The following is a 7,836-nucleotide window of genomic DNA, read 5'->3' as shown; positions in this document are numbered from 1 at the left end:
AAGATCTATCTGCCTCAACTATTGTAATCCGATTTCAGAGTTGTTGCTGCCACCTATCTTCAGAAAAATATTTTGCGTTGTTGTCTAGAAGGTTGCCCTCCAACGATGCTCTGTTTATTTCAGAAGGTCCCGATTGTGTCAAGCCAAAGGTTTCTTCATCAAAATCATATATTCGTTGTTGTTTCTGTCTTGTTGTCATTCCGAAATTATTTCACTGGATTATTTCCTCTGCCGAAAACTTCGCAACTCATTGGCCTCACGCTGGAATGCCACTTATCTCTGAAAAGTTTCAGCCCGGATATCACTGATCTCTGAGAGATCTTCGTTGCTATCTCTCGGATATCGTTGTATCTTACAGAGACGTGTTTGCCCGGGTTTATTTTCTGCCATTTCCTTAGACAACGGACTTCGCATGGCTCTCTGCTCTCTAGTTTTCATTCAACCACTCTATTCGGAAGAATCTCCAGTACTCTGCCATCACTATTTCATTGTTGTCCCGAGCTGTTCAGCATAGCAAGGACGACAAAAATAGGTTGCGGTTGGAACTGCTATTTTTTCTCCTTCGCTCTCATTGGTTCATCGCCAGCTATGCTCTCTGGTTCTGAGTCCACTCTGTTTGGCACCGTTACCGAAGAAGAAAGAAGAAGAAGAGTGTGCGATTAAATTTTCCTGAGTCCGCTCTGTTTGGCACTGTTGTCGAAGAAGAAGAAAAAGATTGTGCGATTAAATTTTCCTGAGTCCACTCTGTTTGTTGTCATTGCTGAAGAAGAAGAAGATTGCGATTAAATTTTTCCTAAGTTAGAAAAATTTAATCATGCGCCGGCCCACGCCTGTTCCAGCCCAACCCAAACCGAGCCGAGTTAATCAAGCAACCCGAGCTTAATGCTTCTGCACCAGTATTCCGAGTTACTCGGACCGCGTCAACCCGGTCTCGGACCAGGTCAACCCAACTGCCACTTTTGTTTCTGCCTCGGTATACGTGTTCAAGTCCCAAGTTTTATACATATTTCTTCCATGACTTGGATATATTGATCTACTATTCGTGTTATATGTGTTGGAAGATGGTCGTACTATATGGGCCCAAGCCCATTTCAGCTGCAGCTATTGTGTCTCTTTGGATGAGACATTATTATTGAAGAAGAGATGGCCTCAGTATATGTTACATCACCATGATGGAGGAGATTATTACTACATCCACTACTCGTAAGGATATCTATGTTATTTCACTGTGATGGAAGAGTTTATTACTAACTCTATGTTATACCTCCATAAATTGACATTTATTATTCGTACCACTTGACAGTTGTTGTCCTGTGCAAGGACACGGTAATGAAGTTTTTTTTTATTACACTTCCGAACAACATATAGACCTACTACCTACATTAATAGGAGTGGTACTACCTACAGAAGATAGGAGTGTGTCGAACATCCAACATGAGTTATTTGACTGGATTATGGAGCAATGTCATACGGCTTAAGTGATTTTACTCTCTTATCTTAAGCCAGTTGGGCCTCATGAACGAGAGCACCAGCGTGAGGGGGAGTGTTGAAAGATATGGAGGACTGCCATTTTATACAAAAAGATTCTATATATCATTTGCTACAAAGTGGGAGTTCATGATGTTCTCTGACCCCCAGCTTGAGGGGGGGAATGTTGGAAGTATGGAGGACTGCCATTTTATACAAAAAGATTTTATACATCATTTGCAGCAAATTAAAAGTTCAAGATGTTCTCTCACCCCCAACTTGAGAGGGAGTGTTGGAAGACGGGCCCCCACATGACCAAGGAAGGCCCGCATATCTAAGAGTGTTGGAATTTGGACCCGAGCCCATAAAATATGAATCCACATAAGATGGGCTCAAGCCTACACGACCAAGGAAGACCCACATACCTAAGAATGTTGGAAGATAGACCCAAGCCCATAAGATATGGACCCACAAAAGAGTTTAAGTTTAAAGGTATTTTAGTTATGTTAATTTTCTATTTATTTTGGGTTATTTAATTATGTTAGGAGATATTTTTAAGTATTAGAGTTTGGGTGTAATTGGGACAAAGGTATTTTTATTATGATTGGACTCTACTACCTTCCTCTATTATAAATAGAGATTCTTTGTACATGATTAAAATAAGTTAATAAAGTATTTCTATTTTCCATAAATTCAACATCATGATTGTTTTTTTCCTTCTTCCGCAATTATTATTATTGTTCTCGTTAGTTTGGATTAGGGCATGTAATTCCTAACACATCCATGTGTCTTCTAGTAGATCAAGAATATACTTCCTCTGAGATAAGATAATCCCATGTTTCGACTGGAAGACCTCAATACCCAAAAAATACTTCAGAAGTCTAAGGCATTTTATTTGAATTCCTTGTATATATTCGCTTTGACTTTTTGTCTTCCTTTCGCATCGCTACCAGTTAAGACAATATCATCTACATAAACTACCAGTAATACACTTCCCTTTGAGGTGTTCTTGATAAATACAGAATAATCAACGAAGCATATATGGAACCCAAACCGCATTATAGTTTGTCTAAATTTGTCGAACCAAGCTTGAGGAGATTGTTTTAAGCCGTATAGTGATTTCTTCAGTCTGCATACTAACTCCCCCTCAACAACAAAACCAGGTGGTTGATGCATATAGATCTCCTCCTCAATATCACCATTTAGAAATGCATTTTTAACATTGTGTTGATATATAAGTCAAGAAGAATTTACAACAAGTGATGATAGGATTCGTATCGAGTTTAACTTGGTAATTGGAGAGAAGGTTTCCTCATAATCAACTCTATAGCACTAAGTATAACCTTTTGCAACGATGAGGTCTTTAAGATGAGCCACAGAACCATTAGGATTGTGCTTGATGGTAAAAACTCATTTACAGCCCATAGGTTTCTTTGTGGAAGGAAGCGGAGAAGTGGAATCAAGATCCATGTCTGATTCTCATATAAAGCTTGAATTTCTTCTTCCATTGCTACTTTCCATCCTGGATGTCTGAGAGCTTCCTGATATGACTGTGGGACAAATAAAGGGGAAATGGATGCAATAAATTGACAACAAGGAGAAGACAATCGATGGTGAGAAACAAAATTTGGTATAAGATGAGAAGTGGAGGGCCTAGTGCAAGTCCTAGGTTCCTTTCGTAGAGCTATGGGCCTAGTATGAAGTTGTGGCTAGGTGATAGGAGATGGGCTTACCTCGAAGGGATTTGTAAACTCCACAAGTGTGGTATTGGTTGTTGCTTTAAGGGTTGAAGGAGATCCGCATCAAGTGGCACAACAAGTCTCAAAATTGTTTGAACTGATGAGTCCTGGAGGAGCATCTTTGGAAGACTAAAAAGATGTGTCCTAAAAAAAAGTAATATCCCCAGAGAAGAGAAGGATTATAGCAAACATAACCTTTTTGGGTATGAGAGTAACCCAAGAAGATACAATTAAGAGACTTAGGATCATGCTTACTCTTCTAGGGGGATGTGACAAGAATCCAAAAACTTTTAAGGGAAGAGAGATGGGGTCTTCATTATGAAATAACAATGAATAAGGGGGTTTATGTGTAAGCATTGAGGAAGGTAACCAATTACTAAGGAAGCATGCAATAAGTATGGTGTGAGGCCAATAAAAATAGGTCATGTTCATAGAATAGAGCATACCATAGGCTACCTCTAGATGTCTATTTTTCTCTTTCGGCTACACCATTTTGTTGACGGGTGTAAGCACATAATGTCTGATGGATAATGCCCTAATCCTGAAAAAATGATTGAAATTCACCAGAGGTACTCTTTGGCATTATTGGAATGAAAAACTTGTATGTTTTTACAAATTTGAGTTTGTACCATGGCATGAAAGGACTTAAAGATGAGGAAATTTTTTGACCTTTTTTTATACATAAACAACCATGTGACTCGAGTAAAATCATCCACAAATGTGACAAAATACTTAACTTGTGAAATATTTGAGACACTCATGGTCCCCATTCATCGGAGTAAATTGAGAAAAAGGGAGCAAAGCATTTAATTTCAGCTCGAGGAGAGTCTGTTGTCCTCTAGTGTTTGCTCAACTGACATACTTCACAGTTTAAACTAGAAATTATTTTTAAAAAATGAAATAATTTTTGAATTGGTGTTGTTGAGAGATGTTTGAACCAGTCATGCCATAATCTTGCCTCTGTCTAAGAAGTGGAAGTTTTAGTTACCGAAGACAGGTCCAAGTAATAAAAGCTTCCTTGTTCATGGCCTCTACCGATCACCTACTTCTTTGATAGATCCTAAAAATCACAAGAAGAAGATGAGAAGGTGATGGAGCAATTGAAACGTTTGGTGAGCTGGCTAACAGATAATAAGTTTAAGGGAAATTGGGGAACAAATAAGATATTAGTAAGTGGAAGTGAAGGTGTAGCAGAGGAGGATCCTTTCCCAAAAACTTTGGCTTAGGATCCGTTAGGTATAGTAACAAACTTGTCTGATAAACAGGGAGACATGGAATATAATATTTTTTTACCTATCAGATGCTCGGAGGCTCTTAAGTCAATGATCCAAGATAAAGATGAGGAAGTGGCAGAGAGCATACTTAAAACGGTAGTGGCAGCAGTAGTAGAAGATGCAGAATAAGATATCATCATAGTCTTCAATCTTTGCAAGAATTCATAATCTTCATTAGTTATAATTGTCTTTCATTTGTGTGACTCAGGTTTGTCTTCAGTTTTATCAACATGAACCGAGGCCTAGTTGACAGTGGACCAGTCTGGTTTTCCATGCAGCTTCCAACTAAATGATTTTGTCCACTACAATGAGTGCAGACCCAATTATCAGACCTTGAAGGACCAAAGATAGGCCTTTCGCCCCTTGCTCGGCCTCCTTTGTAATTTCTACCACACCCTCTGGTGGTAGAAGGTGTACCCCCTATTACTTGAGTACATATCAGAGGATACCCCAATGTGAGTGAAGGAAGAATGGTCTAGTATCTGAAGTAAGATGGCACTTATATCATCAAAGGATAGAAGTGTCGAAGAGCTGAGAAGTTGAGTCTTGGCCATTACAGATGAAAAATCTATTACTTAGAAGAGAGTTGTAACCCGAGAGGGAACCACCAAATAAGACATATAAAAAGAATTTATAAGTCTAATATGAGTAATGGAAGCACCTTAAATCAAGCCAATAAGGCAACCACAAAGAATATGAACCAACCCAAGAGGAGGGAAACCAAGGCCAACTCGGGTTGGAACCAACTTGGAAAGGAAGAGCTAACTAGCTCGGGTCGGAACCAATTTTGGGAAAGGAGAAAGAAATATCCCAAAAAATCAAAGAAATATTTGCAACAACTAATCATGCACTAAATAAGGAGAGTGCATGTTGGCCAAAATCAACAAATAGATAGGGCATGTGATGTTTTTTCACTTAGGAAAGAATATTCATCAAGAAATCAAATCAAAGAAGATCTTCCTTCAATCAACCACTTTCCAAAATAAAAAATAAAAAATAGGGAACCTTCATTTAACATTTTAGTTGCCACTTCAATAAATCGATCTCAATCATTGACTTGCCTTAAATCATTTTAGGCAAGGGGATAATTAAGGGAGGTAATCAATAATTACACAAAAAAAATCTCGGATATCTTGGAGTTCTTTTAAATAATGAACTTTTCCTTCTAGTTGTTTGGCGCCAACCACTAACCATAAGATCCAGCCTTTGTTACCTTTTTCCTTAAATAACAAAATTGGTAAGGCTTTCTAATCTTGTTTCACATGGGATATACTCCAATGAGAATATCAAGGTATGTAAAATTATACCAAAAAAACAAGAGATCTGAATCAATCTTGTGGATCTTCTAAAGAAGGGATTTTCCTTCTATAAGTCATGTGCCAAGTAATCATGTAATTCCAGCCTTTTCTTTCCTTTTTTTCTTTTTAAATTTTAGGAAAGAGGATCAAGAGCAAATCTTAATGACAAAATCCCAAAATCGTGAGAGAACATCATGTATTTAAAAAAAAAATCCTTGCACCAATGCAAGCACCTTCACAAGTTAAAAAAAAAAAAAAATTGAACTATGATATAAACCTTCAATCTTCAACATATGTAAATATAGTCTTTCAATTATAGAACAAACAATGGAATAGCAAGGCTTCATTCATCAAAAAAATAACCAAAAATCCACAAGTTGTATCAGTCTAAAAATCGATCTCTTTAACCGAAGATAGCATGGATTAAACACATCGATATTAACCAAGTTGAAGCTAATATATAAGATGTAGTAACTCAATATTTTTTAATCAAAACATGCTTAACAAACTTTCATCTTTTCGAGATATACAGTAACATTCATCTCAAGGAAATGAAAAGAAAAAAAAAACTTATCTTTGTGAGCCAAAAAAGGATCAAAACTGAACCTTGATCAATACCTCAACTTCCATTGATAGAATTGATAAAAACTTGATTAACCAACATCATAATTTCAGGATCTTAAACCTGAAGCTCTGATACAATGTTAGATTTAGGATCCCATGATAAGTACTCAGTCAAGAGGGTGAGAGTGGATAGAAAGACGAAGAAGAGAAGAAGAAAAGGAGAGGAAGAAGGAAGAGAAGAAAGGGACGACTAAGGAGATGGAGAGAGAGAGAGAGAGAGGGTTTGAGAGAAAAGTGTAAGGATGGATTTGAGAGAGAAGAGGGGAGACTTAATGATCTACTCCTTGCTTTAAGTCTCTATTTATAGTTTATAAAGGAAGGTTACAATGACTACATTACCTTTAGGGCTACAAACTCTCAAAAGGAAAAGACATAAGTAGATATACATTATCTTATCTATTTACACCCTTATGTCATCCTTATGAGAAAGACACTAATTTACACCATATGCCATCTCTTTGACGTGGGAAAGGTATTCACCTTAATGCCCCTAATGTGAGTATGGAAGTGAACCAAGAGGTTAATTAGTTATTTAATATATAAGATTAAACTAGGAAATTCAGGTGTAAGAGGGTTTGGTATATTAGATTGACAATTTAAGGGTAGTGTAGCCCAAAATAAATCATGGGCATAGATAGGGGTTGTGACTTTGCTCTCTCTATTTAAAGAGTTGAAGTAGACATGTAAAAGAAGTTTGAAACTGTAAAGTAACTTATTTTAACTTTATTTTTTTCTCCAAATTCGCGGCTCTCCCTCTCCTTCTTTCAAAAACTTAAGAGTTGCTCTTCTCATTGCATGGATCATAACACATACTGCTAGATAGATAAAATAACTTGACATGTGTCGATTGTCATATTGGTTACTAGAATTTATCAATCAATGAAGCGTAACAAGAAATGTTATGAAACAGATGAGTGAAATTATGCAAAGGGAGTTGGTAAAATTCCACGAGTAATATGATAAAATTTCAACAGAATTCTTATTTTTTATGCTCAATCTGATAGAAGTAAAACTTCCCAAAGCAAAAAAAAACAATTTAAACAAAAAGATATCCTGCCTAAATTTTTTAAATAACCAAATCTGCCATGATAACTCTTTGACCAAAATAGGAAACTCAGTCTAAAATTAAATTGACATTTATCTCATTAGGAATTAAATTAATTTCTCATTGTGGCTCCCAAATCGCACAAAAATCTCTAAGAAAGATCTGTTTACCTTCTAGCATTTGTTTTTATAAAATCCTATTGAAATTTCCAGAGAAGAAACTAATTTATAATGAAGTAAATTAAGTAGATTGGGTCTCTATTTATAATAGGGAGAATATATAGTCTTAAGTTAAATTTAACTACTCATATCCCAATTACACCCAAAGTACAACTTGTAAAAAACAAACCCTAAACCCTAAACACTAATAAAGTAAGGTCTAATAATGCT

Source organism: Aristolochia californica, unplaced genomic scaffold (genome assembly GCF_029961685.1).
Source record: "Aristolochia californica isolate CCGP_79_NKW_82.1479 unplaced genomic scaffold, dmAriCali1.0.hap1 SCAF_16, whole genome shotgun sequence".
In the NCBI taxonomy this organism is placed as follows: domain Eukaryota; kingdom Viridiplantae; phylum Streptophyta; class Magnoliopsida; order Piperales; family Aristolochiaceae; genus Aristolochia; species Aristolochia californica.
Note: the sequence above shows the minus strand (reverse complement) of the source record.